We start from the raw sequence: 22,966 nt of genomic DNA on the forward strand, positions 1-22,966 counted from the left end.
AGAGGGAGAATAAACTCAGCATTTGGGAACTAAACAGATCATCTTTTCTTTTTTTTTTTTTTTTTTAATCTTGTTTTTAAATGATCTTTTTGTGTCTGCCAGCTCTGGTTGTGCAGGATGCAGAGTGCCTCCCACCAATGGAGCATGCTGGATGGTCTCCCCCTTGCTCAGGGAAGGGAAGTGGGGTTTTCTTTCACTGCCAGAGTAGGCTTCTTGGAGGTTGGAAAGATAAACAGATTTCCTTGAATTAATACCATCTTATACCAATGTTGGGAGCTGAACTGAAAATTCAAAGGAGCGAAGTAGGCTAATCTTAGCCAAAGAAAACAGCAAAACATTGGCAAACACAGTTCCTCCATCTCCACAAGAATCAAAGAGGGGCTTGCTTGCAGTGTGAGCCATGGTTGTTTTTAGTGTTGATGGTGACATTTCAAACCTTGAGGGGTTATTACCCAGTTCTTTGTGGTTTGGGGAACGCTTCTGTGTGCTGGTGCTTTATATCATTTATGTTGCACTGACATCTGGTGGCAAGTGGCAATGCAAGTTCCTCATTGCAATTTGTTTCTGTGTGTTTTCCATTAAATGCAGCATGCTGGAAAATTAAACAATCATGGAAGGTTTGAAGCTCATTAATACTGCCACAAAATAAATATTGACCAATAATTAAAATCTGATAACAATTTCAAAAAAAAAAAAAAGCAGTTAAGTGGGTAGTTGGAATTGGGGAGAGGCAGGGAAGAAAGATGCAAATTCAAAGCGTTATATTCCTTTCAGCTATGACATCTTTCCAAAGTCATTTTCAAGAAGTTGATATTATATGTGAAAATAAAATTATTAAATATTCACTAAAATAACTTTGGGAAATTCTGCAAGGTAGAATTCTCTTCTCTCCATCTTCTAGTTAGGATTCAAAAATGTTCAGGTGTTCATCTTCTTTCTTTGCTATCCTGGTTTTCCCTTTCCTCTTTTCCGCTACATTACTTCCACTGTGAGTCTCAGGCTTGCAGTTATCAGAGCACTCAAAATATTGCAATAGCAGTGCCAAAACGAAGAGCTTAAAGTCATGGGACATTCCCAAAAGCACACTAAAAGTTCCCGGGGTATTTTTAAATTAAATGTGTAGTGTTTTCTGTTTTCACTCTGTAGTTTGAGATGCGAGGGCCCACATTTTCAGGGTTATCTGCACAGTCTTAAGGGTTGAGTTTTTCTCCACTTTCTTTTTTCTCCAGAAAATCTGGTTCTGATGTGATTGCCTGCTTCCATGAGCTGGGACTTCCAGAAAACTGTCAGCCCATAGGAGAGTCACAAAAGCACTGAAAGTTGACTACACTGACAATCTGGAACCGTACAAGTCTCTATACAGTCAGCTCTCTTCATACATATAACTTGCTGTGTAAGCAGAAATTTGGATTCCTATAAGAGATGGTTACATCTCCTATAGCTCCTGCCTAAAATGTTTGTGACGGTAGTTTCTCCCTTGTCTTGAGCATATGCTTTAAGATCTTTGGAGACATTTATTCATGAGATAGTGTTTCTTATTAGTAGTCTTCCATAAGCGATATCTTAAGCACTCTGTGAACTTAGTGGATTTTTCTAAGCAAAAGCTGTTTCTTGAAATGCATAGCTTGTAATTTTTTAATATCTGCTAGGGGGCAACATCTGTTCAATAACATCATCCTCTGTGTGAATATTGCTGAGAATTTAACAGCAGTTCAGTGAGAAAGAAGCGTGTGATAATGATACAGAATTTCTGTACTTGTTGAAGGTAAATAATAAGTATCACTGAGATTCATAGAAAGCCAAAGAACAGCAATGGCTTGAGATTCTAAGTGTATTTAGATGAGAAGTTGCTAGCTAGTTTATAGCTTTGCGCAGACATTTGTAGATATATGTACAAACAAGATTATCTGCGCATATTGGTCATGAAGCATGTGAATGGACTGCACAAGTGAGTCCAATCATACACAAATGCACAAATGTAGTTTCAGTGCCACAGACATGGCAATAAGCACTGCTGTACTGCTGCTAGTGTGAAGTCTGATGACTAAAAATCTAAGTCTCTTGCAGAAATGAGGTCTCTATGCTGGGTCTCTAAGTCATTCAAATGTATAAAATAATCATAAGTACCACTTCTAATGAATGACAACAGGACACTAGAAAACACTTGTTTTGTACAGATGAAAAATCACTTATTGTTTATTGACCAAGGTATATAGGAAGAGATGGTTTGTACCCAGGTTTATGCATCTGATCAGAGATTCAAGATCAGAGAAATAAAAAAGGCTGCAAGTCTCTTCACAAATCATACATTTTTATGTGGTAGGAAGAAACAGATATATGTTAATGACAGAAATAGTATCACATTACTTATTAGCATCTTTGGTGGAAAATGCACAGATGCACCAAGCCTATTTTTATGGATTGTTTATGAGGAAAAGGGTGATCAGGCACTGGAACACTCTCCCCAGGGAAGTGGTGACAGCAGCAAGCCTGACAGAGTTCAGGAAGCATTTGGACAGCTCTGTCAAGCATAGTTTGATTTTTGTGTGATCCTGTGTGGAGCCAGGAGTTGGACTCAAAGATCCTTGTGGGCCCCTTTCAACTTGGGATATTCTGTCGTTCTATGATACTAAGTTCTGGTGATTGCAGTACAGTTACAGTATGTTGCATGCATTTCTACTCATGTTGTATTCCAGCACAGTTCACCTAGAAGAAACTCATAGATGCAATCTAACTACTTGAAATTTCTCATTGCTTTTGTAATATTTGATCACTTATGAAATTCAAGAATGCAGATTCATGTATTTGTTCTAGGACATGCTTACATGCAGGCAGATGGTTAGTATACCCACTGGGAACATATTTTACAAGCACTAAACTGCTTTTGCAAGAAGGAAAGAAATTCACTGTAAGAATAATTCAAGAGATAAATGGTAGAAATGGTAGAAATAATTCACTTTCTGTTATTAAAAAGCATTTATCATCACCGTATCCTTTTAAAACTAATATGCAAGTGTGGGTGCATTTAGCAGAGCATGAATTTTATAAAAGGCAAAGTAGGTACAGCAAGTGAGTTCTTTTACTTACCCAAGTCCAATTGAATTCTTTACAGGATATGGGCCCTGGGGAATGTGATGAGTGGTTTAATTAGTTTTAAACCATCATACTTAATCAAGCACTGTGCATTCATTCACTTCTAGGAAGGCCTTTTTGGGTCTTTTTATTGTTACTGGATTATGAGAATTTGGAGCTCTTGATTCAGTGTGGAGCAAATCTCTTCTGACATCACCACACATAAAACTAAATGATTATTCTCCAAGTCAAATTTTGGACTTAAACTCAATTTACAAGAAGGAAGAGCCATTAGACATCTCTGAGCTAAAATTTTAATTGGAGTATGGTTCATCTGCAAAGCACCCAGAGTTCATGCCAGTTATCCCAGTGATAAGAAGCCAGAAAAGGTGTGCATAATAGATAGTGGACAAAATAAAAGGGAATATACCCATATCAGTTAATTTCATTTTGCTGAACGAATATTTGAATTAGAGCTGCTGTGGGCCAATTGTTCTTTCTCAGGTCTTTCCTGACACAGGTTCTTTCCTGGACAACTGAAATGTTTGGTTTATGCTTTTATAACTTCTTTCAGCAATTATCAAAGCAAAATAATGATGTCTTAACCTCTTCCAGACTACAGTTGTACTAAATAAGCTTGATCAATTTAAAGGGAAGGGAAGAAAAAAAAAAAAAGGAAAAAAAAAAAAAAGAGGCTCTTTCTGTGTTTTGATTAGCTGCAAAGGAAAATAAATGGATTACAGGTTTGTTGACCTACCATGTGGAAGCAACACACTTGCCACCCAAGTCAGTGTGGGCCATATTCTTTTCTGCATTGAACAGGTTTGAGGTGTGCTGATGCTGTAAGGTTGTTGGGGTACAATCTGATTGTTACTTGGACACAGCGAATGTGCTTGAGGGCTACTGCCCTCCCCACAAGAGGCTCAGAGGACAAGGAGCACATTCTGTGTCCAAGATTAGACTGCAGCTGTGTGAACAAGTAGCCTAGACCTCCTGCAGACCTGGTGGCTTCCTTTGCTAGGTATGTACCTGTTCTTCAGCTGTCCTGTGTAGCATCTCTTAGAGCAGCTTTGGAGTCATGGATATAATCTCTTGTGGAAGTGATCTGGACATGTCACACCTCTTGGTGAATATTGCACTATTCACAGACTTGGGAAAACTTATTGGACATCTGAGGTCATTTTTGACATTCACTCTGAAACATCATGGGCAAAATGCATACATTTGAGTAAGCATTGAGTTAATCTTAAAAATCACAATCTGGCCTTTTCCACAAAAGGGTTGTGTAGTGGATTTCAAGAAAAGTCTTTCCTGAATATAGACTGCCGTGAAATTCTGAAGTATGTGCTTATGATTTTTAAAAGGGTTTTTATCATATTTGTAACTGAATTCACAATAACAAATTAGTTTCGCAGAGTCTGCACTGTCTGTGAGACAAAACAAGAAACAGCTGTTTTCTTTACCTGTTGGATAGCATCATCATGCCTAAAGTACTTCAGAATAGTATTTGGTTACCAGTCTTCAGTCCTTATTAATAGCAGTAACAGTATTATGATAAAAGGTAGTAATTGGCAAACCATAGCCTCTTTAAGTAGCCCTGGTGTAAGTACAATCTTTGCCTTGAAGAGTTTACTGAGGGAAAGTCAAAGTGACTTGCACAAAGTCACCCAACTCATTTGTAATAGAGCTAAAAATGTATTTCTCAGTGCCCTCAGAGCTAGGTGGAGATTTTCTAGCCAGTGACAGATTTAAGGTTTGCTGTCTCACAGTCCTTCGGATTTAGTCTCAGGATTCACAACATTGCAGTAAAATTTATAGCAATTGCTTCTAGCCATGGAAAGGAATTAAGGTATCAGATCTAAAAACTGTAAGATAGTCTTACATATGGGAAAGCTGTATTGGGTCACTTTTAGATGCTTGTGAAATTGTGTTAGACAATTCTACACCTAGACAGAGGGCATACATAAAATAGAATGATCTCCCCCCCACCCCCCCCCCAAAAAAAAAATTAAGCCACTTTGGGTTTTCTGTATACATGGAATAACCAGTTCATGATAGTATGCCCATGGGCCAAATGGCTTTTGTTAAAAGAAATACAAAGTGAAAGCATCCCAGGTTCGTGACGTCGTAACCGAACAGCAAGAACCTCTCCAGCAAAATGGTTTATTTTTTCTTCATGGTAATGCTGCCTTGTTGGAATTATAGCATCCTTTGGAAATAATTCAAAACTGGCAAGAAAGCAAGTGAATACTTGCTGAAAATCTGTCTGCTTTCCTTTGCCTGGTTTCTCAACTTTATAAGGAGCTGGGAGTGCTGGCCACCCTGCTGCCAGTTGGGCAGCTCCTCTGCTGGTACCTCTTGCTGAGGGAACAGGTTGTCCTCTCATCTTAGGGGAATGAAGAGCACAGAGAAGAGTGGACTTCCTGGACCTGGGATGTCACATGCCTCTGCATGTGTGTAGAAAAGGAGATACAGGTGTGAGCAAGCAAAATTTTGGTGTGTGATCCTTTTTTTCCTGAGTAACCCACATTTACTAATGTGGAGCACTGTTAATGCTTCTTATTTTGTGGAGAATTGGGGCCTGTGAGAATGAAATACTGTGTTTGTTCTCCCATGGCACAACAAAAACGCGCATAAGAAACCTCCACAAATTGAAATTACCTTTTTTGTCTCCCACAGGGTTCTGCTCAGAAATATATTTACATGCTAGAAAGAGGCAGAGATGATATTCCAATAATCTTCACTCAGCTGCAGTTTGGTAATTGTTGGCTGGGGGGAGACTTTCAGTATTAAAGATGCTCAGTGTTAGAAAGGTCTGGGATTTGCTGTCAAAGACAGAATGGTGTAAACACCATTGGTGTAAACACCAAGAACACAAAGTCTTCAGGCTAAGGCCCAGATGTTTCATGCTAGCCTTGAAAGGTGGCTTTCCTGAAATACAGGCGCTGCTGTGCATGGCTATAAAGCATTAAGTCCTAATGATTCTGTCTGAAGTCCTGACCAAAATATCAGAAAGGTTTGCTGAGAGCAAGGCTACGGCTTGCAATGCTGCGGAGATTTCAAGATAAAATAAGTCAGGTTTCCGCTGCTGTGAGCTCTCCATCTCCTCCTCTGGAGGTACCTTAACCTCCATTATTTCTTAACTGGACAATCTACCGTGTGTGTCTTTGAGACACAGCACAGAACCTGAACTGTTTTTGATGTAGTTTTCTTTTGTAGACCTTTATTTTTATTCCTTTCTGAATGAAAAGGCAGAGGTTTGTTGGTTTTGGTTTCTTTTTTTTTTTTTTCTGTGTATGTTTTTCCTCTCACAGGTATGATAATTTGCTATTTCACAGTTTCAGCATTCACACATCTTTGGAATTTCTGTCACTTCTGCTGTTAAGAAAAGAATCTGTTTCATTAGTAACAAAGTGATCTTGTGGCAATAACATGAGTACAGGAATTCAGAAGCCTGAAGGTTTTCCTGCAAGGGAAGGGAGGTGACTCTGGGGTGGCATGGCTGCAGAGTACAGAGCTGTGGGCTCTCTAAAGTGAATATATAGAAAATGATGGGTGCTGGGAGTAGGATACATAAACTAATTCATGTTTTGCCAAAAGCACAAGTAAGCCACTCCTCTTTTTTGACTTTCAAGTGTCCCCGAAGGACTTCTCTAAAGGATTTGCAAGCCCATTTTCATGTTGTGGCTGGATGTTTGAATGTGTGTCAAGGTTGCCAGCCAAAAACCTTCTCTAAGACAAGACCTCAAAGGCTATATCTCCAGTCCTTATCTTTGTGGTCAGAGATGTTACTGGTGCTCTAGGAGATGTTGCTCCTTTGCTAGCTGAACTTGCATAGCCATTTTTTAAAGGAAGACCAGCAAATACAGAGGTGCACAGATTGTACATTGACAGCGTGAAACAATTCATAGTACTACTCCTGCTTGCCCTGAAGTAAGGAGACTGCTTGAGAAATTGTTGATCACACACAAGCAACTGGTGGGAAATCTTTTTTTTTTTTAAAAAAAAAAAGAAGATTTTTAAATTTTAGAAGATTTTAAATTTTAAAATTTAGAAGATTTAAAAAAAAAAAAGGATTTTAGTGAAGTTTTTAAAAACGGTAGCTCTGCAGAGCTCAAATTATTGTTTTGTTTGCTTTGTCTCAACATTAATAATTGTGCCTTTCTTTGGTCACAAATTGGTGTTCAACGTGAGAGGGTTGGTGCACAAAGGGCTTTAACCTGTTTGTAGCAGCTACTGGCGTGACACACAGTTCTGGGTTGTTTGAAAGCCCTGTTCAGAGTAGAATAAAACCCTATGTAGATCTCTGCAGAGAGGTTCCTACAGCATCTCCCTTTGTGGAGGTGTGACCTTTTCTCTTTGATGCTTCTGAGAGTGGTTCATATGTGTTGTCATTGATTTGTGGCATATCAGACACCAACTCTTCAGCTGAATTCAGCTAGGTGGCTTTTTTTCTGTGAGTTCAGTTTAGGTTCAGATTTATTTATTTATTTATTTATTTTGTATGAACTTAAACCAAAAACCTTTGTGATACATGAGAGCACTTTCTTCTTTTAGGAGTTGGGATGCTATTTATTCAAATTTGAGATCAGAGAAGCAAAAAGACCGCTGATTTCCAGGATGTGGAAGGCAAGATGCTCTCAGTGCATTGCAAGGTAGCTTTATGGACAAACTGAAGTCTGAGTACTAGTCATGTTAGCCAGCTTTGACATTTTACTAAGTGCCATACTAATCATGAGGTGATCCTTGATGTGATAAACACGGGCCTACTGATGTGAGAGCAATAAATGCTTTCGGCCACAGTATTTTCAAAGGAAACAAAGCAGTAGACTGTATTGTGCGCTCTCTATAAGTGTACATAACAGATGAGGAAAGCTGGACGGCTTTCAACAACTGCACCATGGTGCATGCAACCTAAGGGTGAGGTTGTATGTCTCAAAGGGCTGTGGACCACAGGAGAACATGTTAGAGTAAGACAAAAGGAGAACCTCATTCTCCGTTATTTCAGTGGGGTTCCCAAAAACAAGACTGCTCTGTGTCCTTGAGATGGTCCACAAATACAAGGGAGGAAGGCATTTCTTTCTAAAGTTGATTCCTCCAGTGCGTATTGCATAATCTGCAGTGCATTAATCTTAAGTGAGCTCTTGGTATTGTGCCAGGGTTTTGTAGTTACTGAGGAAAAATTTGTATGGTTTCTTTTCAACATTATTTTTGAACCGTGCAAATGTTTTTTTTCATCTGCACAAGTACCGCAGTTTGTGCTCTCTCAAATGTTAAATAAGAGAACAAAAGCATTTCTCTGAAAAGTTAGAAAGCAGAGGTGTATTAAAGACGCCATAGTTGGAATGAAGTTTGAATCTGTGTTCTAAAAGATCAAAAAGTTAATTTTATCCTCAGTACTGATAATTGCTGATTCAATCTGTTCTGCCTGTTCCCTCAAGTTTTACTCTTCCAACATTTTCTCCATCCTTTTCACAACCTATAGCACATAGATGAAGAGTGTCTTTTGTAGAATTATTAGTTTTGATGTCCTTACAGTAATTTAAGGAAGACTTACTAGTTTCCCACTTTTTCTTCTTTACTCCTATGATAAATTATTGTAAGTGGCAGTGTGATGTTTCATTTCATAGGTGAGTCTTTCATGGTGGCCCTTTGATGGGTGTTACAATGAAAAGTCACTATTTCTGCAGGATGTTATATTGGATATAGTGGAGATAACTTATGAGTATTTTATTGTGTTTTCCTAGGCAGTCCCTACGTGACCATGAAAGGAATAGTTTAAATACTTGAGAGTTTAAAAGAGGCATAAGCTAAAAATAACAAGAAGTACTAGGAGGCAGATTTTGCTTGAAGTAATTGAAGCCAGCTGAGCAAGACAGAAGAGAAGCCTGCAGGTTTATTTCACAACTCCACCTACATACCCCACTCCTTATGGGTTCACTGCTGGGATTGGACCCAAGGTCTGGAGTTAAGAGTATGAGTCAAATCCAATATCTCCTGCAACTGACTTCAGATCCAGCCCTTTGGATTTATTTATGACAGCAAACTTGGCCAGCACAGTGCTCAATTACACTTTTGTTGGGTACATGTATTCCAGAGGCAGGACACTCCCACAGACTGGATTTCCAAAATCTCCCCACAGGTAGTGCTCAAACGTGTATTTTTCTCCAGTTAATGGTTGCTGGCTTCTGGTACCAGAAAGAAAAAGAAGCTTTTGTTCGTGACTTTGCTCAAAGGAAGAAAATAAATTTGTTTGCACAAATATTTCTGGCCAACAATCTGGATGTGCTGGGTACTTTCTTTGTCTTAGAAGCTCAGAAGGGTTGGAGTGAGGTGCTTTCTGAATATGTTTTCTGACACTTAATCTTCTTAAACAGGAGGTCAGAGAAGATTATTCCTCTGGTCTCTTTCAGTCCCTAGGAAAATAAAGTATAATCATTTCTAAGGTATTTTGCTACTGCATCCACCTGATCTCAGCTCACTGAAAAACAGACCTTCTCAAGAGCTCACGGCTATTTTTCAGGTCACTTAAGCCATAATTCACAGACACTTAATTCTCCCTAGGGCCATGAATATTAAGGGTTTGTCTGATTGCCACACTGTGCACAGAACTTAAAACCTAGGTTTGGAGACTTATGTGAGGTTCTTGGGCCCTGAAGAGCAAGCTCTTTCTCTAGCAGACAAAGCTTTCCTTTTCCCAGCCCTTCTTCCTGATCTTGCCTGTTACGGAATTTGCCCTGTTGCACTTCTCTGGAGCTGTCTTAGGCAAGACTTGAGCCTACATGACATTCCGTCACTATCTGTACTCTATATTGGCCATTTCATTTCCCATTCTCATGTGCTCCCAGAACTTTGCCATTTGAAGTATCCTATTATCATGCGTGTTACATTGCCACCATCCAAAAGTGTGAGCAGCTCTCTTCAGCTGCTTTGTTTTACCTTTGATCCCATTTTAAACCTCCCTTGTTCAGTGTGTAGCAAGTTCTATAAATACACATCTGGAAAAGATGTGAGAGATCTGTCTCTTCCATTTTCTTTTTTTGTGAAAGCCACCAGTGTTAGCATTGAAGACGCTTCAAATGACCCTTGCATCCAATATCCATATCAAAGCCAGGTAATAGTCTTGTCTTGGTAATTCTGCTTTGCTAGTTATCCCCACTGTCTTCCTCTGTCTCACACTTATTATCCCAAGAGCACCCGAATACAGTGGACCTACACGCAAGCTAAGGTGAGAGAATTTAACCCAGGTATTATTATTATTTATTTATTTATTTATTGCATAGGCAGTTCTAGGCCATAAATGAGAAAAGAAGAAAATTAGTCTTGTTTATATTAAGATTCACTGTTAGGGTAATGTGGGTTTTCTTGAAATTCCTGTCATTACAAAGAGCTTTAGGTAAACAGCCCAGAGCTTTTAAAGAAGTCTTTTCATCAAATACACCACAGAAGTCAGCTTACCTGCAGGGGGTTAACTTCACTTCCCAGTTGTTGGCCACTATCTGGAGCCAAGGTATGGAGGCGTCAACAGAATAATGATTTCTCCCTATGGCTTGAACTGCTTTTCTACTGTTGCTTTTAGATTTGACCTTGAAGCCAAGTCTAATCATGTTTGCTGCTTCTTCCTATTCTTTCTGAATGCCAGTTGCTTGGCTTTTGTGAACCTGCAGCCTACCTTTCTATAGCAGTTAACAGAGCTTAACTATGTTTGGTCCCATTTGTCATCCCACTTCCAAAGGCTACTAAGGACCAGCAATTTTCATTGTCTTGCTTTTGTTATGGCTCTGGCTATAGCATCTGGGTGATTAGACAGGGGAAACTCATACACTATCACGCCAAGCCACTCAGTCTGTACTTCTGCCCTAGTCTAGCTGTCTGTATATTACAAAGGACATCACAAACATTTATGGTTGAACAATGTACTTATTCTTCATGTAGACTCAAAGATACATCTCTTCTCCCAAAATCTTCCATATATATACAGGAGATACTTCTCTTCTTCAATACAGAGAGATATATTGTCATCCTCATTGGGAAGGATTTGGTAAAAACTTACATTTTAATGAAGTATAATGCCACAAAGAAAGTATTCAGAAAATAAGAATGCCTGTGTAATGTGTGTGCTCTACAGAATTTACACTTCTGATGTGGCACAGCATCCAAATTCCTTTTGTACAGTATTGTATCTCTGAGTGGATAGCCAAAACTGTATATGATGCAAGACAGTGGAAAGCCTCCTTCTTATTAAATTACACTACACAGCATGAAGATCTTTGCTAAATTAGCTGCACTAAGATATTGTCTAATAGCCAGGTGGGAAGGGGACTGCACTGTGGCAGGCTCTGCACAGAGAACCCACGAGAGGGGAGCATGATGAAAACCTGCTCAAGTCACTGGAACTGGAACAGGCTCTTAGTACACAGTTTGTTAAAGAGATGGGTGACTCATTAAGAATGATACAAGACATGGGTCTGGAAACATGTTAGCTGTTAAAATGCATTTGATTTTTTAGCCTTGGCTTTCCCTGTGGCTTTCGCCAAACAATTTGACTGTCCTACCTCAGACTGCCTATCTGGAAAAGAAGAGTAGTAAATTCTGACTGAATTTCAAAGGAATGCTGTAAGGATTAATCAGTTTCTTTTTCCTCTGAAAGTTTGGGAAAAGGAAAGCAGCTGTATAAGTATTTATATTGTTTCCAAGGCATTTTTGTTTGTGACTTATCTCTGACATATGGCTTTTTAATGCTAAGAATATTTATGCTGTGGACCTTTTTTTAAACATCCATTTAAGTTGCTTGTGTGAAACATTTATACTAACTATATTGGTAAATTACTTAAGGTCCTACAGACTAAAGACTGAATTCAGAAGCTCCCTCACTATGTTATAGTTCCCTGAAATACCTCATTACTTAGTGATGCTTAATCAAATTTAATCTTCAGTAAATCTCTCTGTGTCATTAAAATTCTACTAGGCATTACTTTCACGTTATTTCTCAGGGGCTTGAAGTAGACAAAGTTTTGGATTATTTATAAAAGGAAAATTGTTATACTGAGGAAATGAAAAATAATTTGATGGGCTTGCTTCTCTGAGATACAGCATTAAGAATGTCTTCTAGCAAAATTAAAGTATTGCTGTCTGTTTCACAAAAGTTCTGCTTGATGCTGGATGTTTTTTTGCCAATTTCCACCTTGATCTGTCTTAGTCTTTTACATTTCTGTTGAAATGGGTTTTATTTTTTCGTATTTATCATGTGGAAACCGAATACAACTGGTTTGGACATGCAGTTGAGTGAACCCAGTGAAGCTGCACTAATGCTGATGACTGCCCAAAATGTTCAGCCTTTGTGTGCAGCACAACACATGACTTCATGATGAGGTTTTTCTTAGAAGCCCATCTCCTGGGATCATGCCATCATACAATAATCTCAGACTTTTGATTTTGATTTTTAAGCACAGAAAATCTAAAAATAGACCAGCTACACAGAGTGAATCAAAACACAGTCAAACAGAATGTTCTTCTATATCTATTACTGTTTTTCAAATATTAATATTTAAGATCTGGCAGGCTTTTTTTTTTTTTAATTGCGCATGATGAAATTGGCAAGAGGAAACATCAGATGCTTTTGTAAATGCTGATGCCATTCATGAGAGTATGCTTTGCATTTCTAAGCAGTGGTTATAAACAACAAACCTGAGTTGCGATGTAGACGAGGCTAGAGAATCAAAGATTGGGTTGAGAGGTGGAGACCTCAACAGAGAGGACCTCCTTGCTGCCCTTGGTACTGGAGCAGTCAAGTACTGGCCTCTGGAGATGAAACTGGGTGATGCTTCATGTCAGAACACCAAAAATTTTCATGAGATGAACATCAGGCATTGCTTTCCTAACAGTTGGGAAGGTACTCAGTGGCACTGGCCCATCTGTCTCGCTTCTTGTTCAGCTGGTGATTTATAATGGGCAACTGCAGAACATGCTGCTGCTGCCTTTAAATAAGGAAGGTCATAGATTTTGATTCAAGTCCCCACTGTATGAACTCTGCTCTGTTTTTAAGCTCCTCTTCTCTCTTTATTGTAAAGGCATCTTTACAATAAAAAGAGGCAAAGCCCCCCATCACTGAGTCCTCGTGAATCTGGAGACTCCCACTTCCACACCCAAATTGCCTTCAACAGCATTTCCTTTTTTATTTCCATCTGTTTTTTTAGAGGCATATTTTTCCATTTTTGTGGTGAATGTTAATTTCATGTTGGTTTTCCTGTGCATACTTTGTGGGAGTAAACAGCATGGGTAAGGAGAGGGCAGCTTGCTGGAGAGATGAGTGTTGGGGTGGTGTCGTACCCAAAGTGTGAAGTTTTCCAGAGAGGAAAAAAGTACGGGAATCCTGAGAGACAGCCATGCTCTGGGTTCAGGTGATCTCTGTCTGGGAGATCAACAAGCACTTGTATCACCCTAACCAAAAACATCACCAGAGTAGAATGAATAAAAAGACGACGTGAATGGCGAGGTCAGGAATGCACATTTCCCTACTGGAGCTTCTTTTTCCTGCATTCATTTTCCAGAGCGCTGACTCTTGTAGCCATGATGGTTGGTCACCCTTAGTTGCTTCCTTGGAGGAGAATGATGGTACGTAGCAATTGGTGGGCACGTTGGAAAGGCTGCGTGGCCAGTGAAGGATTTGTGCATACAAGTGCATCTGGCAGGATTGGATCAGTAGGAATGTTTCAGAGGGACAGGAATCATGGACCAGAGGAGAGGCATGGCTCTGAGGAGTTGTTCCTCCACAAGTGGAGTCATGATCTGTGGCTGGCATGTGGATGCCTTCTGGCAGCATAAATAATATCCCTGATAATAAGGAGAGGTACAGGTAGGAACTGTGTTGTTCAGGGGCTTGGATGCAGAGACAAGACTTCTGGAAGCAGTGCATGTTTGGTGTTGGGAGTGGGGAAGGGGACAGCCTGGGAGGAGAGAATGAACAATTAAGTGAAATAATCCATAAAATCAGTGAGTTGGTAAAATGAGACTGGCTCGTTAAACAACTTAAACAGAAAGAAAACAATAAGCAAAACTATGGTCAAGGTAGAAATATTACAAGCAATTTGGTGAAAGAAGTTGAAAATGAGCTGGAAGAAGTCTATCAACTGGAGCAAATGGAGCATTGTGTGGTCCTGGTGGCAAGGGAAACCTGAGGAATATCCATAACAACATGTGGAAGGGGAACATGACGGCATCCACCAGAGCTGCAGATCTTTCAGGGGCTCACATCCTAACATCTTTCCTGGCCATGCCAATGGCAGGTGCAACCCATAGCTGCAGAAGTCTGTCATTACAGTCAGAAGCACCAAAGCAATGAATCCAGATGCTCCTTAAATTTGGGCACGAGTGGGGAGAAAATGACTTGGACTATGTTTTAAGTCAGGTGGAAATTCCATGTTTGATCCCACAGTGACAAAGGCCAGGAGGGTCTCTGTGCTGCGTTTGCATTTATAAACCACTCCATGCTAATTTTGTTATATTCTGCACAGTAAAAACTTTACAGAGTATTATGGTGGAGGTGGTCTAACGCAAGATCACAGATCCAAATGTGTGTATCAAATCACTTCAGACTTTATGAAACCCTGAAATGTCTTCATGGTTGTGAACCAATTTGAACATTGGAGAAGGCTTGTATAGGACTTAAATTTAAATTTAAGTTTAATCTGTTTTTATACTATTGAAACCTCCACCGTCCCCCAAATCTGATAAATTTGCATGCATACATATCCTCTTCCACTTGGTGGCCATTCCCTTACTGAGGATATGTTGCAGGCTGTTTGCTGGCTTATTTTCAGCTTCATGTACGAACAGGTTCCTTTCTAACATAGGTGAGGTTTACTATATAGCTGAGTTTTCTGTGACAGCAAGCCCTGTGTGAGTGCAGGCTGGTGGAGTTGCAAAGTGCTAATCACATAAAGACACCATTCCCTTGTCATCACGTGGGTTTATTTATATTCTCCCCCCTCTGATTTCCAGACCAGAACCCTGAAGAGCCTTAGCCCGGTGTGAATTATATAATTTTGTTGCTGCAGGCCATGTGACTGGCTGCCTGAGTAATTCCCTGCAGGAGGAGACAAACTGCATATTAAAAAGCTCAACAAACAGTGTTTAAAACACAAATGTGCGGTGGTAGTATACAGTACCCGTGCCACTTTGTCTGAAATCTACTACTACTGCCGCAGCTCTGTGAAGGCTTGATTTATGGTACCAAGCTCTGTGATTTGAGGGGAAGAGCATGGGCGGGGAGGGAAGGCTAACTGGAGCATTGGCTTGTTCCCTTTCCCCTACAACAACATTCTGTCTCCAAAAGTGGTTTCATCTAAAGTTTGTCAGAGCAAATGGCTACTTGGAGACCTCAGCGTGGAGCAGGGAGTCACTGCCTTCTGGAGGTAAGCAGCAGTCATGGCGTCCCACATCGGCTGGGAGCCTAACTCTGTTATGCAGTGGTGTGGGACAGAGGGAGAAGCAGAGAGAATCTGGCATAAAGCATGCAGGGATCCACTCAAGACCCTCTTTATTTATAGGTAATATATGGGAAGCAGGGGGAAGGGCCGGATTAAATGTTCCCATTTTACAAAAAGCCTTGTGCTGTTTTCAGGACAGTTAATTGCATTGATTGTTCTGACCTCTGTATCTTCCTTTCATATGGGAGCAGGACGTTGAATTGTAACTTGTTTTTCGACTGGCTGAGGCTGGAGGAGAAGGGGCTGTCTGGCACTGCAAGGCTGGATGGCTGTGCGTAGAGTGTGTGCATTTCCAGAGCACAAGACTTAAGGAGGCTGTTGCTCAGCTTCAGAAGGCACAGCTGTTGCAGAGCGAGGGAAGGAGTGTGGACGCAGCCTTGTGATCTCTATCAGGTAGGCAAATGCACAAACCATGTGCTTGTTCCTGACTAGTTTTATTTCTCGCAGTGGTAGTATTATTAGCAGATAGCATTTGGGTTCACAAAGTCCTCATTTCTGCTTGTGGCAGTTGGATGTGGGTGATGATAGCAGCTGGGTGTGTTTGCCCAGAAGCCGGTATGTATGAATGTGGAGATCAATAGCTGTGCTAAAAATCACTGAGCCATCTGGGATTTACAGATAGAGGATTGACTTGCAAATCCACTGCAACTGAGATCTGCAGTAACTGCTGAATAGCAGCACACATGATGGAGATGCCATAGAAAGTTATCCAGAAGACCTGAAAAAACCCAGTGGTACTTTTCTCAGCCCTCTTTTGCAGAGAAGCTTGGGAAAGGGTGAGAAAATGCTGAGGCAGGGGGAAATGATGTTCTGCTGCTGATTTTTTTTTTTAGTCATGTTGTTGACATACGATTTTGAACCTAGTGCAGGAAGATGGACAATACAGCTGTATTTTATGTGTGCCTGGTGGCTACCAAAACCAGTGTCTTTACATCTGCATGCAAATTGGAGAAGCATGTAGCCAAGGGGATGTGGGGGAGAGCACAGGCAGGGAGAGGAGAAAAGCCTTGTTTGGAAAGATGGCAGAGAATGCACTGGGAAATAGAGTTTGGATTTCAAGTCCATTTTATGCTTATTCTGTGCTCTGTGATTATGCAGACCTACAGCGTCTATGAAACTGTAAAAAGGAGCTAGGGACAAATTAAGATCTGAGAGTAGAGAGAAAGTGCAGAAACAGTCTTTTACTGCAGGTAAAGAAGGCAGTGCTTTCACAACAGACTGGTCATCTCTGTCGTAGCTTTAATCACAGATTTTAAGTATGGAATTAGTCTTCCATTCTCTCTCAGTGGTAAACAGTGATATTTGCCTGTTCTACTTCACATGAAGAAACTGAGACATGGGAAAATTGTAAGATGTCACGTGGGTTTCTGGGTCAAGCTGTTCTAAAACATAGCTGGGAATGGAGAGGCTGGTTGCTGACGTAGGATGCCATGTTTATAAACCTATGTAATGGATAGGTAAATATATGCATGTTCATGGTATGGAGCAAAGTAGGTATTCTGCTCTATGTACTTCTCTGTTGTGGATAAATACAGATGTTGAAACTCAGATATTCATAACAGTGCGGGGCATCCAATTACTAAAATAGTGGCATTTGGAGTCTGGAAAGACTAAACAACTTAGTCAACGTCAAAGAAGTAATTTGGAAAAGAACTGGAAATGCAAAACAAATTGGCCAGTGTTTTACCCACTAACTCATTCCAGCAAAGCAAAATAACAGCTTTCCTGTTTTAATTTTTTCTTTATTTTCCTTGCTTGTCATGACCTGACCTTATGTTAGCTTGGATAGTTACATTTTTCTTCTGTACTATTCTAGCTTGTATTTTAAGTGGTGGTATCTAGTATTTATTTTATGAAGTTGCTGTGTGGATATCTTCTACTTTAGAGGGAGGAAAATTTTGGTGGTGGGTGATGTCGTCACTGAACAACATATAAGCTAGTTTGTAAATAAACTTGGGAACACAAAATAAAATGTGGAACATGATTGTTAGTCCTCCATAATAAAAGTGTTGTTCACAGTGCTGTGTATTTGGAGGTTTGTCAGGGTTTACACTACTTGCTAGATCTTTTCCCTGAATTTTTTTCTTCATGGAGTTATTCACTGTAAAAAGGCTTCAGCTAAAACTTTGGTAAGTAGGAGGCATCTTTTATATCTGTAGCTGTCACTGCATTGCACAACAGATGTAGTGGTGATGTGACCCAACCCTGCTGCCCTTACTAATGTATGTGTTAGCAGAGCTACACTCGCTGCACTACTGTTCCTGAGAAGCAGAGCTGGGCCTTGTAAAGCTCTTTTATCTCATTCTGAGTCTGCAACCCTGTTTTTTCTGGTCCCAAAATATAGACTGTGGTCAGTTGAAACTGAGAAGCAGTTTGTCGTTTCTTCTGTTTTCATCTTCTTGGGATGCAGCTAGTGGAGAATGTTGCTTTTCCTGTGACCTACACCACTGAATGGCATCACTCTGTAGGGGAGTCTCCTCAGGAAGATACTTACAGATATATTTATCACTTGTTTAATGCCATTGCTTAGTGAAGTTACATGGGCCATCTGTGTAATCAAATGTGTTCACAGCTATCAAGGAAGCTCTTCAAATAGGCCTACAGGTAGCTAACAGCATATCACTATAGTATCTTTTGAAGAAGAAAAAAAGAATAATTTGACTTTCTCCTTACAGAACCTTTGTCATACTCCTCACCCCAGGAGCTGAGATCAGGAGTTGAATGATCTGATATTGCTTTCAGCATAGTCATTCTTATTTCCATGTATTACCTCCACTGAAGGCAGTAAGAGTTAGGAGCTGATAGCTAGGAAAGCATTGACCCATCAATTTTCTTAAATGGTAGTCAGTCTAACTGAAGATGAGAATCCCTCTGAAGGAACTGTCACACTTTGTTGGATAAATGATCTGCAAATGAGAACTGTTCCAAGGAAACTGTGCTAGGTGACGAAAGAAGGGAGCAGTCTAACGCAATCTTGTATATGTTGATTAGAAGAACAATTCTGACCCAACAGAAGAGTTAGGGTATGATGAAGTAGATTGAGAAACAAAATAGAATTTACTAATTTTTGCCTAGAACTTCAAGCAATAGACCATAATAAGTATGTGAGTAAAGTCAAAATTCTTCAAGCTTTTTAATCCTACCACTGTGAGATAGTAGAACAGAAGGTGTCTTCAGAGTTTTTGACAGCCTATCAAGCTGGTAGAGGGACAAATATGCTTGTTAGAAAGTCTGTGGTTTAGTAGTAACCTGAAAGGAAAAGAAAAAAAAAATCCATGCAGGATTATATTTTTATAATAGAGGAGCCACCAAATCTACCTGCAGTTGAAGAACGGAGCTAACTGTAGCTGTGAGTCTGACCAGCACTTCAGTATTTCTGCCTCTGAATTATTCTTGTTTCACCTAGTCTTGGTCTTGAGCTGTGCCAAAACATCTATAAGAAATAGCAACATGTACCTGGTTTTCTAATTCTCTTAACCAATTGTCAGAGATCACCATAGATCCACAATGCTGTTGACAATTTAAGAGAATGGTAAAAACTTTTTTGAGTACACCTGTAGTGAAAAAGAACTCTTCTTGCAGAAAGGGAGAACATTTTTTGACTTGTTTAATGGTTGTTTCCCCTGTCCCAGGACAGATGCAAAGAAACAGAGAGATGAGGGGAAGCCGACAGTATGGAAGAAGTAATATTTTTACTTGAAAATAATTCTTGTCTCACTTTGAGTTATTTCAGGACAGTGAAATAGGAATAAAAGACCCATGTGATTGCCCAGACTTTATTCTGTATCAAAACAAATTGGAACATTACTCTCAAATTTTTCATGCTGTTTTTCTGAATCTAGTTTTTCAGGGATGTTCAGCTTGAGTTAAACTACTTTTCCCAGAATTATCTTCCAACATAGCAAAATTGATTTTTGAGTAAACCAACACTACTTAGCATTACAGAATATCTGAGATTTGAAGGGACTTCAGGATGTCAGGTTGCTCAATTTAATGGTTTAATGTTAAAATTGTGCTCCATCTTTTAGCAGCTTAGTGTGAAAGTAAGCAAGATTTAACTTTGGAGAATTTAGATTGTTAGTTTTTAAAGCTGTAGAAGAGATTTGGGAGATTCCCTGTAAAGAGGGACTGTATGCAAGCGCTTTTTTTCCTGTTGTTTTTTGTTTGTTTGTTTGTTTGTTTTTAACTTCTGCAGTGGGAAGCTGAGTTTTGCTGAGCACTGCAAAGAAAAGCTTTCCTAGAAAAATGTTATATTTTCAGAAAATACACCACCTTTTCAGATGTAATGGCAGAGAGGACTACAAGCCTCGTTTTCCGTGATGTGCGTTTGCCCTATGGCACTTATCTGACTGTTCAAGTGTGAATTTATCCTAAAACGTTTTGAAGCATGGAGATTCATCTTTTTCATTTCAATAGTTTATATACACTGATAAATGTAGTGGGAAGACAGTTTAAAAAAGCAAAACAAAAACATCTTCAATGTCCTGCTGGAAAATGGTCATCTGGAGGATCCCTCAGAGTCTTCATGTGTTTGACATCAAGTCAGAGCCTTTCCAAGAATGACATGGATCTGCTTTTGGAGTCAGTGGAGTTACACAGAGATGAATCTCTCTCCTTGCACCTTACCCATCTTCTGCTCAATGTGGTGCAATGAACTAAAACTTGAGACTTGTAGAGCACCATTCCCACTAATAGAAATGTCTGCAAATTAGTCAGGCTGTGGTACATAACATTAAATCTTGCTTATTATAAATGACTGTTATGTCATGCTAATGAGATTTCTTTCAGTTTTACTGCCTGCATAGTGCTGATCCAGACAGCCAAGAGTTTTAGTATTATTTTATGCTCAACTATGCCTTACTGACTTTTCTTTTTTGTGGGAAAGGACAAGGGGGAGAGTAGATGACTTCTCTGTTGAATTTTAACTGTAGTAAAAGTATCTGAAACAAGGGAATAGGAAAGAAAGGTGTGTGTTTAAGCATATAAGGCTTTTGAGCATCTTTTTTTTTATTTAAACAAACAAACAAACAAAAAAACCAGATCCAAATGACATAACTAGCTGAATGTACTTTCTCCAATTCACAAAGACCAAGCTGATCTACTCACTGGAGACCTGACCCAGATCACATTTGCATCTCCTGGGGAAAACTTCAGGTCTTGAAATGAGCACAGTAGGATGCTGGAGGGATCATTAGCATTGAGAAGCCAGTTGATTCTGCTGCTGCTCCCAAGCTGTGGCCACCTGTAGTTTGAAGTTACCTGTTTTGCTCAAGTTTTTCATGGACTTAATCTTAACTGCTCACTTCACAGGGAGAAAATGATGTGGGGAGGTTTCATCTGTACAGACATGTTTGTGCCTGGGAGGTGAGTTGAGCATAGTTCAGCATGAAAGAAGCTGTCCCTTTCACAAACCATCTAGATGCAGTAGCTCCAAGGCCCAAGTATGTATCATAAGCAGCAGGAGTGACTAACCTCAGATTGAGAAACCTCCTTTAACCCTGCGGTGGTAGTTTTCTTCCATCTGCCAAGACAGGAAGCCATCTGCAGAGATAAATAAATGGTGGCATCCTTATCAGTTGTTTACAGATGCCTTAAATAGCAGAAGCAGTTATATGCCATGGTGTTTAAAAGTGGTTTGCTGTTTTTTTTCTCCCTAAAATGAATAAATAAATAAAAATCAAGGAAATTAACCCCTTCTTTCACCAATGTGGATTGGGCCCTAAAAGGTCTACCTCAGTGAACTGGCAGGCTGTATACTAACCCCTTCCCTAGTTAGGAAAGGGGTGTGTACTTCTCTCACATGAGTTGCACAGAGCCTTGGTTTGCAGGAGAAGTGATTACTTGGCAGTCAGCCCTGTGTGTGTTCATCTTTCTATTTCTGATGCATGACTTCTCAGAAGAACAGTACTGGTGGGTTTTTTAAGCTGTTTGATTGATCTGTTGTTTTCAGGTCTTTGTGGCTTCTGTGTCATATTGGAGTGTCTTTGACCTGTTTTATATCTGAGCTTTCTTGCTTACAAATTGCTTTTCCCTGAGGAAGTTGTTGGTATAATTGCTGCACTTGAAACCATGCTTCTGTCATTTACGTGACTGTCCCCAAGAAAGTCCACAGCTTCATTTCAGGGTTAGTATTTGATGAGGAGATTAAAATTGGTGGGTTTTAGGCTTCCGTTTCCCAAATAATCGGTGTTTTGTTTGTCAGTGTGGTCAGCTGAACACATTGGGAGCTGCCTTTTAGAAAATCCTCACCGCCTTGCTTTTGAAAATCTTTTGTGTGGTTCAAGTTGGGTTAGTCATAGTTGTTAGTCATATTTGTAAATGCAGGCCTTCAGATTTGCCGTTGTTATTTGTTTTCTTTTTTAAATCATCTTTCTCTGAGACCTCAAGGAATGGCAAATTAATCATAATCTGGTGACATTCCATTAAGGAAACATAATTCTTCTGAAGTCTCTGAGCAGTTTTTATAGAGAAGCTTTCATTACATCAAAACCTCAGATTGCAAGTGATAAGACAGCAAAAAACAGTATCCATTGAAGAGTGCAACCAAATATTAAGTTTGCATTGGGAACTAGTTTGCAAAGGGAGTTTTTTCTCCTTGAAACAGAAGTGCGTTGTCTAGAACTAGGTATATGTAACATCAGTGGACAAAAGGTGTGGCTCAGTTTCTCAGGCCAGCTTTCTGAATTGTGTGAACATCCACACTTGTCTAAGAATGTAGGTCCAGATTCCTCCCAGCACCTGTAGGGTGTCATTGGCAAAGCGCTGGAGAAGGTAATTATTTATACCTAATGCTGGCAAATGAACCACCAGTTGAGGGTGGAGTGGTGTTGAGTTCTGCATTGAGTTTGGGCACTGAAGAGTGGCAGGGATGTGGTGAGCATGGCTGGCACTTGCAGTGTTTGAAGGCAGGGGACAGTTTGTGTTCAGCTTGCTTTCATCCCATTCCCCCAAGCAAGTAGCAGTATAGCTGACAGACATCTCCAGAGGAGGGTAATAACGTGTCATTACTCAGCCTTGTTTAGGGCTACAGAGGAAGAAATGCTATCTTTATAACTTTCCTAATACATTCCTGATCTTTTTTGTATGCTTGTCATTTTTGAGACAGAGAATGTATGTTCTTTTAGCAACGAATGCATTTACCATTTGGGGGTGCCAAAATAGGGCATATTCCCTTCATCTGAATGGAGTACCTGTTCCTTCAGTGAAGGCCCTTTCTCCAGATAGCCTGAAAAAGGAGAGCCCAAAATACATGTATGCTGTTTCATTTTTATCGGAGAAATGGTGGTTTTCTGTCAGCTGTAGGTTAACCTTCCAGGAGCATCCCAGCAGTGCAGGTCTCTGTCTGTTGTAATGAAATACCTGGCTGCCAGAGAAAGAAGGGACTGGGCACCAACTGAAACTCAACA

General features: G+C 39.9%; 1 protein-coding gene across 8 annotated transcripts in view; it reads left to right on the forward strand.

Moving 5' to 3' along the window:
• PHACTR1 (phosphatase and actin regulator 1) overlaps nt 1–22,966 on the forward strand; it is a 359,571-nt gene that overhangs the window by 160,723 nt on the left and 175,882 nt on the right. Inside the window, exon 1 of one of the 8 annotated variants that reach the window (XR_014580389.1) lies at nt 10,331–15,485. The exons of the other annotated variants lie outside the window; for them this stretch is intronic. The gene's annotated coding sequence lies outside the window, so the exon portion shown is untranslated. Of the gene's footprint in view, nt 1–10,330; nt 15,486–22,966 lie in introns of those variants that run through there. 8 annotated transcript variants of the gene reach the window in all.

Source organism: Anser anser (assembly GCF_964211835.1).
Source record: "Anser anser genome assembly, chromosome: 2".
In the NCBI taxonomy this organism is placed as follows: Eukaryota; Metazoa; Chordata; class Aves; order Anseriformes; family Anatidae; genus Anser; species Anser anser.